Consider the following 10,564-nt stretch of genomic DNA (forward strand, 5'->3'; position numbering starts at 1 on the left):
GCACCATTGATGATAGGTGGTGGATGGAGAAAGCGCAGGTGATACAGCAATTAGCCGACAGCCACGATACACAAGGATTCTTCATTGCAGTCAAGGCCCCACCCCACTCCTGGCCAAGAACGGGGAAACACTCATCAAGGACACCGAGGCTGTCAGGGCCTGCTGGAAGGAGCACTTTGAAGATCTCAATCGAGACTCTGCCTTTGACCCTAGTGTTCTCAACTCCATCCCGCAGCATGCAACCCGCCACCACCTCAGTGAAACCCCAACACTGCACGAGGTAAAAAGCCATAAAACAGCTCAAGAATAACAAGGCTATAGGTGCGGATGGAATTCCTGCCGAGGCGCTGAAATATGGTGGAGAGCCACTGTTAGCACGGATACATGACCTCATTGCTCTCATTTGGAGGGAGGAGAGCATGCCGGGAGATCTCAGAGATGCAGTGATCGTGTCCATTTTTAAAAAGGGGAACAAATCCGATTGCGGCAACTACAGGGGAATCTCCCTGCTATCAACCACTAGGAAGGTTGTCGCTAGAGTTCTACTTAACCATCTTATCCCTGTGGCTGAGGAGCTCCTCCCGGAGTCGCAGTGCGGATTTCGTCCCCTACGACAACTGTAGGAAAAATGCAGGAAGCAGCGCCAGCCCTTACACATGGCCTTTTTCGATCTCACAAAGGCCTTTGACACTGTCGACCGTGAGGGCTTATGGAGCGTCCTCCTCTGTTTTGGATGCCCCCGAAAGTTTGTCAACATCCTTCGCCTGCTCCACGACAACATGCAGGCCGTGATCCTTACCAGCGGATCCATTAGACCCATTTCACGTCCGGACCAGGGTCAAACAAGGCTGCGTCATCGCTCCAACCCTCTTCTCAATCTTCCTTGCTGCCATGCTCCACCTCACAGTCGACCAGCTCCCCGCTGGAGTGGAACTAAACTACAGAACCAGTGGGAAGCTGGTTAACCTACGCCACCTCCAGGCCAGGTCCAAGATCACCCAAACCTCTGTCATTGAACTGTAGTACACGGATGACCATGCCTGCATCTGCGCACATTCTGAGGCTGAACTCCAGGATATAGTCGATGTATTCACCAAGGCATATGAAAGCATGGACCTTACGCTTAACATCCGTAAGACAAAGGTCCTCCACCAGCGTGTCCTCGCCGCACAGCACTGCCCCCCAGTCATTAAGATTCATGGTGGGGCCCTCGAAAATGTGGACCACTTCCCATACCTCGGGGGCCTCTTGTTAACAAAGGCAGACATTGATGCGAGATTCAACATCGCCTCCAGTGCACCAGTGCAACCCTCGGCCGCCTGAGAAAAAGAGTGTTCGAAGACCAGGCCCTCAAACCTACCACCAAGCTCATGGTCTACAGGGCTGTAATAATATCTGTCCTCCTGTATGGATCAGAGGCATGGATGATATACAGAAGATATATCAAGTCGCTGGAGATATATCACCAACGATGTCTCCGCAAGATCCTGCAAATCCCCTGGGAGGACAGATGCACCAACATCAGTGACCTCGCCCAGGCTAACATCCCCAGCATTGAAGCACTAACCACACTCGATCAGCTTCGCTGGGCAGGCCACTTAGTTCGCATGCCAGACACGAGACTCCCAAAGCAAGTGCTCCACTTGGAGCTCCTTCATGGCAAACGAGCCAAAGGTGGGCAGCGAAAACGTTACAAGGACATCCTCAAAGCCTCCCTGGTGAAGTGCGACATCACTACTGACACCTGGGAGACCCTGGCCGAAGACCGCCCTACGTGGAGAAAGTACATCCGGTAAGGCGTTGAGCTCTTCGAATCTCAACGCTGCGAGCGTGAAGAGGTCAGGCGCGGGCAGTGGAAGGAGCGTGCAGCAAATCAGTCCCACCCCCCCTTCCCTCGATGAACGTCTGTCCCACCTGTGATAGGGTCTGTAGCTCTCGTATTGGACTGTTCAGCCACCAAAGAACTCACTTTAGTAGTGGAAGCAAGTCTTCCTTGACTCCGAGGGACTACCTATGATGATGATGATGATGATACACATTATGTCGTTACAGTGTGCAGGATGACAAGTGTGAACATAGATTCGGGTACGATCCAATTTCAATACCATACTTTCTTGTGCCTCCGTTTTCCTCAGGATTGCTGAATGGTTTACAAGTTGTTCTTGCACTTAGTCCTCCTTTAGCTTAACTAATGTGTCTCATACTTTTCTTTTATTCATTATAATTTTTCTCATCTTACTTTTAACCAATTCAGGATTTACCTCCTCCCCAGTATCTTCTCTTTTGTAAACACGGATATGAAGTACAGGGTACTTGTTAAATATCCCTGCCAATTTCCATTTATCCTCCACTAACCCATTCTCTACTCAGGGGTACCTCCTCATATTCTCTCTTTGCTGAGATATTTATAGAATACTTTCGTGTTCTTTTAAAAGAAAATTAGATTCTCGCCACATATTCCATCTTTGCTCTCTACATCCCTTTCTTAACCTCTTTTTTATTTTCTCATATTCTCTCTTATTGTTATTATACCTATTGTCCCCACATTCCCTCTTCTTCAGTTTTTAGTTTGTTTCTAATCTCTATGTATCCACGGCATGCTGAAACTTGTGTGTTCTCCTTTTATAATGGTATATATTTATTATGCAACTTTGTAATTTCCTTTCTAAAAAACTCCATTATTTATATACAGTACAATCTGCCAGTTCCTCTTTCCATCGCACCTCAGCTAACTCACACCTCAAACTTTCTAAAATCTATCCTATTCCAATCTAGTAACCTTGATTTTGGATTCACTTTTTCCCTTTAGGGGAGGAAAATTCAGGGCACTTGCACCTTGCGTTAGCGTCCCCAAGGGCACCGCTCCTGACTACCGCAAAATTCCGCGGGAGTTTAGCGCCGGTGGTAACAGGTAGAATCCAGCTTCTACTGGTAGCACCCCACCCACTGCACCGGCAATGCCTGCAACAGCTTCATGGGGTGCGTACCGGGCTGTACACGACTTGCGGGGCGAAAATTAAAGGGGAGTTGTGGCAGGAAAAAAAATGGCAGCCTTCTTGTTGGTTGATCGCGGGGTCGATCGGGGGTCCATGCCGCCATCTTGCAACCTGGCACTCTGCTTGTGAGCCAGGCTACAGTCACAGCACCCCGCTCCCTGGTGTTCCACCGATGATGGTCCCTGGTTCCCGCCTGCAGAGTCGGCAACTTGGCCCTCCCCTTTAAGGAAGGGGAGGGCCCTGTCTACGCGCTAGCACTCCGCATCCCACCACGTAGCGCTGCGATCTTCACATGGCTTTGCGCCCCACTCCCACCTGACAGGAAGTGCAATATTTTGCCCTGCACTTTGTCTCGGGGAGGTAACCAGAATATAGATCGCGGGGTGGGACTGCCACGCCTGGCGCAGGAACTCCCACCTCGTGGCTGTTACTGCCCCCAAATTGAACGGTACAGAATTTCACGGTCATCATCTTATCATATTGTGGTCACTACTCCCAAAGCACACAACCACATTTAACTCACCTACCTAATCTATTATATTACTCATAACTAGAAACATTCAGTTGCCTGCAGAGTCGGCAACTTGGCCCTCCCCTTTAATGAAGGGGAGTACCCTGTCTACGGGCTAGCACTACGCATCCCACAGCGCAGAAGGAGGCCATTTCGGCCCATCGTGTCCACGCCAGCCGACAAAGAGCCGCATGATCCTTGGTCAGCAGCCCTAAAGGTTACATATAAACCCATGAACAATGACGGAAAGACAAAGAGCACCCAGCCCAACCAGTCCATCTCACACAACTGCGGCACCCCTTATACTGAAACATTCTACACTCCATCCCAACCGGAGCCATGTGGTCTCCTGGGAGAGGCAAAAACCAGATAAAAACCCAGGCCAATTTAGGGAGAAAAAATCTGGGAAAATTCCTCTCTGACCCATCCAGGCGATCAAAACTAGTCCAGGAGATCACCCTGGCTGTATTCTATTCCCTGCAGTACTTACCATTATATCTGCGCCGTCCATCAAAAGGTTATCCAGTCTAATCCCAATTACCAGCTCTAGCTCCGTAACCCTGCAGGTTGCTGCACTTTAAGTGCCCATCCAACCATCTCTTAAAAGTGGTGAGGGTTTCTACATCTACCACTCTTCCAGGCAGCGAGTTCCAGATCCCCACAACCCTCTGCGTAAAGAACCCCCACCCGTCTCAAATCCCCTCTAAACCTTCCACTAACCACCTTAAAACTATGCCCCCTCGTAATAGACCTCTCCACCAATGGAAATAGACTCTTACTATCCACTATGTCCAGGCCTGTCAATATTTTGTACACCTCAATGAGATCTCTCAACCTCCTCTGTTCCAATGAGAACAAACCCAGCCTATCGAATCTGTCCTCATAACTAAGATTCTCCATTCCAGGCAGCATCCTAGTAAATCTCCTCTGCACCCTCTCTAGTGCAATCATGTCCCTCCTATAATACGGCGACCAGAACTGCACGCAGTACTCCAGCTGTGGCCTAACCAAAGTATTATACAATTTAAGTATAACCTTCCTGCTCTTATATTCTATGCCTCGGCCAATAAAGGCAAGCATTCCATATGCCTTCTAACCACCTTATCCACCTGGCCTGCTACTTTCAGGAATCTGTGGACAAGCGCTCAAAGGTCCCTTTATTCACCTACATGATTAAGTGGCCTACCGCTTAATGGGTATACCCTTTCCTTATTAGCCCTCCCAAAGTGCATATCCTCACATTTTTCTGAATTAAATTCCATTTGCCACTGCTCTGCCCACCTGACCAGCAGATTGATATCCTCCAGCAGCCCATGACTTTCCTTTTCATTATCAACCACACAACCAATTTTAATGTCGTCTGCAAACTTCTTAATCATACTCCCTATATTCAAATCTAAATCGTTGATATATACCACAAAAAGCAAGGGACCCAGTACTGACCCCTGCGGAACCCCACTGGAAACATCCTCCCAATCACAAAAACATCCATCTATCATTACCCTTGCTTCCTACATCCAAGCTAATTTTGGATCCAACTTGCCAGTTTGCCCTTTATCCCATGGGCTTTAACCTTCATGACCAGTCTACCATGTGGGACCTTATCGAAAGCTTTGCTAAAGTCCATATATACTACACCGTACGCACTAACCTCATCGACCCTCTTGGTTACCTACTCAAAAAATTCAATCAAGTTAGTCAAACACGATCTTCCCTTAAGAAATCTGTGCTAACTGTCCCTAATTAATCCTTGCCTTTCCAAATGCACATTTATCCTGTCTTTCAGGATTTTTTCCAAACATTTTCCCATCACTGAGGTTAGGCTGACAGGCCTGTAATTACTCGGCCTATCCCTTTCTCCCTTCTTAAACAAGGGTACTACATTAGCAATCCTCCAATCCTTCAGCACCATGCCCAGATCCAAAGAGGACTGGAAAATGATGGTCAAGACCTCTGCTATTTCCTCTTTTACTTCGCTCAACAGCCTGGGATACATTTCATCCGGGCCTGGGGACTTATCTATTTTTCAAAGCTGCTAAATCCCTTAATACTTCCTCTTTCACTACATTTATTTCATCCAGAATATCACACTCTTCCTTGATAACAGTATCTGCATTGCCCCTTTCTTTTGTGAAAACAGATGCAAAATATTCGTTAAGAACCCTCCCAACATCTTCCGCCTCCACACAAAGATTACCCTCATGGTCTCTAATAGGCCCTACCCTTTCTTTAGTTACCGTCTTACTCTTAATATATTTATAGACCATCTTAGGGTTTTCCTTAATTTTACTGGCCAAGAATTTCTCATGCTCTCTCTTAGCATTCCTAATATCCTTTTTAATTTTGCCTCTTAACTTTCTATATTCCTCTAAAGATTCTATAGTATTTAGCTGTTTTATTCTTAATCCTCCCCTGTAAGTCCCTAGACATCCAAGGGGCTCTAGAATTATTTTTCCCAGCCTTTTTCTTCAAGGACACATGTTTGGCCTAAGCCTTCCGGATCTCCTCCTCGAATGCCTCCCACTGTTCCGACACTGATTTACCCACAAGTAGCTGTTTCCAGTCCACTATGGCCAAATCACTCCTTAACTTAGCAAAATTAGCTTTTCACCAATTTGGAACTTTTATTCCAGGCCTATTCTTGTCCTTATCCATAACCAACTTGAATCTGACTGAAATATGGTCACTGGCACCCAAGTACTCTCCCACTAATACCCCTTCAACCTGCCCAGCTTCACTCCTCAAAACTAAATCCAAGACTGCCTCCTCTCGTGTTGGGCTTGCTACATACTGATTTAAAAAGTTCTCTTGAATGCATTTCAAGAATTCTGCACCCTCTATACCCTTCACACTAAATTTGTCCCAATCAATATTTAGATAGTTAAAATCCCCGACTATTACTACCCAATGGTTTTTGGACTTCACATCAATTTGCCTAAATATTTGCCTAGATCTAGAACTATCTCTCATTTTATAGGTATATGAACATTCTGCTTGAGGAAGGAATCCTGCAGACATTTTAGGAATTCCATTCATCTTGCTCCATTTGTTCACTCCTTGTTCTAATTAATGAGTGGCTAATTGAAATCTCTTAAAACAATAATTTTATTAATTTCACTCATCTCCCTGATCTGTCTACAGATTTCCTGTTCCATTTCCCTACCACAATTAGGGGTCTGTAGTACAGCCTCACTAATTTAACAATTATTTTTTTATTTTTGATCTTGAACCATATTGACACTGTCTGATCTTCTTTGTGTACATCAGTCCACTCTACAGTATGTATTCCCTCTGTTGCCAATATTGTTACTGCTCCTTCCTGCTTACCCTATTCTGTCCCTAAATATATATTATAACCCATATGATTTTTTTCGATCCTGCTCGGTTTCCACCCAAGTTTATATTAATGCCATTAAATTTATATATTTCTCTGATATAATTACTGCTAATTCCACATGTATGTTATCTTTTATTGTTCATATTTAATGCAATTCCTTTTCTCAATGTTTTTTATTCAATCTAACACCTTGTTCCTTTATCTCACTCGCTTTCCTGGTCATTGGTTGACTTGATTTCCTCCTCTACTCTCTTTATTTCTTTTGCATGCTATTCTTTTTGCTGAATTCCTTTTTATTTCCATTTTTCCTCATCTATTTCTACCTTCTCTACTAGCTCCTTCTGATTGATTTTAGATCACTTGCACCAGTTATTCCTTGTTTAAATGACTCTTTTACTTCCTTATTTATTTGTTTTGTCAGTTCATTAGCTCCCTTCATGTCCAGAGGCAGCCCACCCATGAGGGAACAGCTCCTACCATCCCCAGAACTGGTGAAAATGCCCCATAAAACAGAAATCCTCTTCAAAACAGCACCCCTTTAGACATGTGTTGAGCTTGTTAATCTTCCTATCCGTCCCAATTCTAGCATGTGGCTGAGGTGATTAAAGACCCTTTAAATCAGCTACAGTCACAAATGGGAGAAGCGTCCCACAGCAACTTCCCCTGCTTTGCATTGTGGAAAAGTTTCTGTTGCGGAGGGGTGAGTGAGCAGTAGTGTTCGGAGCATGTGCCTTAATATTTCAGGCATTTTTTGACTATTTTCCTGCTTGCGCTCCTTTTAATTAACCTCTTCACTTTAAATTTCATTTACAGGCATTTTTCCACTCCCACCACTGGTGCAGTCCCTAAATCTGTCCAAACTGCACATGAAGCTAAGCAAATAACCGTGGAAAACTGGCTGCAAACAGCTCACTTTAATATAAGTCTGCCCAAGAAAAGAAAGACTTGCATTTACATAGTGCTTTTCATGAGCGCAGCACATCCCAAAGTGCTTTACTGCCAATTAAGTAGTTTTGAAATGTTGTCACTGCTGTAATGTGGGGAGCGCAACAATCGATTTGAAAATAGCAAGGTCCCACAAACAGCAATGTGAAAATGACCAGATAATCTGTTTTTTTTTAGGTGATGCTGGTTGAGGACAGGAAACAGGGAGAACTCACCTGCTCTTCTTAAAAATAGTGTTATGGGATCTTTTCTGCCCACCTGAGAGGACCTTAGTTTAACATCTCATCCGAAGGACAGCAGCTCCAAGAGCGCAGAATTCTATCAGCACTGTATGGGAATGTGAGCCTAGATTTTGTACTTAAGTCTCTGAAGTGGGACTGTGAACCCACAACCTCCTGACCCAGAGGTAAGAGTGCTACTACCTGTACTATGCTACGGCCAACACTTTTAAAACTCATCAATAGGCTTTCAGGTCTAAACTACGCAAAAAGCAGAAAATAGAAACATAGCAGAAACATAGAAATCTACAGCGCAGAAGGAGGCCATTTCGGCCCATCGTGTCCACGCCAGCTGACAAAGAGCAGCCCTAAAGGTTATGAACCTATGAACAATGACGGAAAGGCAAAGAGCACCCATCCCAAAATCTAGGCTTTGAGTTAGTCTTACTTGGACGTCAGTTTTCAATCTCATGCCAATTCAATCTAGGTACACTACATAGGGCTAGATTTTCCATTATTTTTGCATGCATATCGCCCACGTAACGTCCATTTTAACGCTGAAATGAGGTGTAACGCTCGTATATCGCCCATTTAGGCACAAAATGGATAGTAACGCCCATTTCTCCATCATTTATTGGCAAGCGTTACTTTTGGCATGTATGTAATGCCGATAAAAAATACCACCCGCCCACTTTTTGGGGGCAGAAAGATCAGAATGGGCGACACCAACGGCCATAATATCGCCGAGCGTTACTTTCGGCATGTAATTAATGCCGAGGTTTAATAATACCGCCCAGTCACTATCTTTTATCGTAAAGATCACATTTGCTGAAACGAACGCCAGAAAATCACCCATCCTTACTTTCGGCACCTTGCACACATCTCGGCGACAATATTGCTCGCTGTGAAAAAGTTGAACTGACCGGAGCTACTCACAGCGGTATGGACACTATTTTCTCCAGTCGCATCATTTAAAAGGCTGCTCTGCTTCAACTTCGGGGGAGTTTGGATGTGCTCTGGAGGTGTTTAGAGGTGATGTGAACATCTGAACAAACATCTTATTATACTGTGGACGATTGGAATTTACTTTAGGTGTCTTGGTGAGGACATTCATTGTTTGTAAACAATCAGTGTAATACAGATAGCTATTGGAATGGGGCCTGTCATTTCTCAGCCTCTCTCGATAACCACGCACATGCTGCAGACTCGAGATGGCAAAAGATACATTCGATAGCATCATGTGCGCAACGTAAAACGTGCCAGACTGATGAGGAGGACCAGACGTTACACTCCCTGCACTTACAGGAAGAAGCAGTCTTACCTCATCTTGCCCGACACCTGCCTTCGGAGACTGCGCTTCCACAAAAAATTATCAGGGGAGATCTGCAGCCTGCTAGCACCATCAGGAGTGCACTGTCCATCGAGGTCAAGGTGACCGCGGCACTTTCGTTCTATGCGTCGGGTTCCTTTCAGGCCTCAGCTGGCGACAGTTGCGCTATATCTCAGCATGCCACACATTGCTGCATTAGACAGGTCACTGAAGCCCTGTACGCACGCAGGATGGACTTTATCAGCTTCCCTATGACCAGGGAGGCTTAGACTGAGAGGGCTTTAGGATTCTACCGAATTGCTAACTTTCCCAAGGTGCAGGGAGCAACAGACTGTATGCACATTGTGAAGTGGGCAACTTTTCAGGATGCTGAGGTTTTCAGGAACCGCAAGGGATTCCACTCCCTGAATGTTCAACTCGTTGACCACCAGCAAATTATTATGGCAGTGAATGCAAAATTTCTGGGCAGCATCCATGATGCTCACATTCTGTGTGAGAGCACTGTATCTGATACGTTTACCAATCAGCCACAAGGTCAACGCTGGATGCTTGGTGACAAAGGATATGGCCTCACCACCTGGCTGATATCGTCCCTGCATGACACCCACATCGAAGCCGAGAAGTGATACGAGAGCCACAGATCCACTCGCAATATCGTGGAGAAAACCATTGGAGTGCTTAAGCAATGCATTAGATGCCTGGACCACTCAGAAGGCGAGGTGTAATACCACCCTGAGCAGGTAGCTCAATTCGTGGTGGTGTTCTCCATGCTGCACAACTTGGCTATCAGGAGGGGACAAGAATTGCCAGAAGTGTCTGATGGTCCACCTCAGGAGAGAGAGGAAGAGGAGGAGGAAGAGGAAATTGACGCTGACCTTGGGCCAGACAATCAGGCTGACGCTGAAACCATGCCCCGCCCACCTCTAGACTGCAGGAAAGGGCCCGTGGTGGCTACATAGCTGCAAGACTCTTACATCAGCAGCTCATAAATGAGCGCTTTGCTTGAAAGAACGTTGGTGGTATTTACAAAGCTGCAACTCTGCTGGGTGTGCAGGTCATATATCAATGATGTGCATCACCTTGGTGACAGTTAAAGTTTAAGTTGATTCAAGTTAAATGTAATTATATCCTTTCATGTTAAGAATCACCAGTGTGTAACGGTGCAGCTATGTGAGACAATGCGCAACAAGGTTATATTAAATAAAAAACATTTAATCCGACCATTTG

The sequence above is a fragment of the Pristiophorus japonicus genome, chromosome 4 (assembly GCF_044704955.1).
Source record: "Pristiophorus japonicus isolate sPriJap1 chromosome 4, sPriJap1.hap1, whole genome shotgun sequence".
Lineage (NCBI taxonomy): Eukaryota > Metazoa > Chordata > Chondrichthyes > Pristiophoridae > Pristiophorus > Pristiophorus japonicus.